This window comes from Phaethon lepturus, unplaced genomic scaffold, assembly GCF_000687285.1.
Source record: "Phaethon lepturus isolate BGI_N335 unplaced genomic scaffold, ASM68728v1 scaffold22238, whole genome shotgun sequence".
Taxonomy (NCBI): domain Eukaryota; kingdom Metazoa; phylum Chordata; class Aves; order Phaethontiformes; family Phaethontidae; genus Phaethon; species Phaethon lepturus.
The window spans coordinates 3,495-3,831 of record NW_010557187.1 but is presented as its reverse complement, the minus strand read 5'-3'; the positions used below and the strand labels follow the sequence as shown (position 1 = coordinate 3,831).

The 337-nt window shown below is 67.7% G+C and overlaps 1 protein-coding gene across 1 annotated transcript in view; it reads right to left on the bottom strand.

The window, feature by feature from the left end:
* Window positions 1-337, bottom strand: part of TUFT1 (tuftelin 1) — a gene marked incomplete at its 5' end in the record, with an annotated part of 6,542 nt that overhangs the window by 3,968 nt on the left and 2,237 nt on the right. The gene's annotated exons all lie outside the window — the stretch shown is intronic.

Sequence of the window (337 nt, the reverse complement as noted above, 5' to 3'; positions counted from 1 at the left end):
CCCCTCGGCAGCCAGCCCCACGCCGAGAGGGGACGAGGCCGTCCCCATGGGTCCCCGCACAGCTGGAGAGCAGGCTCAGACAACAAGGCACACCGAGAACATCTGGGCAGAGCTGGCAGGATCAACAACTTCTGAAACACCCGTCCCCGCCATCCCCGGGGTCTCCGTCTGGGCTCGGAGCCCGCAGTCAGCATCACAGCTGACCAAAGGCCCCCAAATGCCACCAAACCACACGACTTCCTAAGTGCAAGGACAGACGTCCTCGGGGCACGTGCCACCGCCACGGGCGGGCGGACATGCCCGCGCCGGAGGGAGCCGGTGCCGCCGACACCGCCTT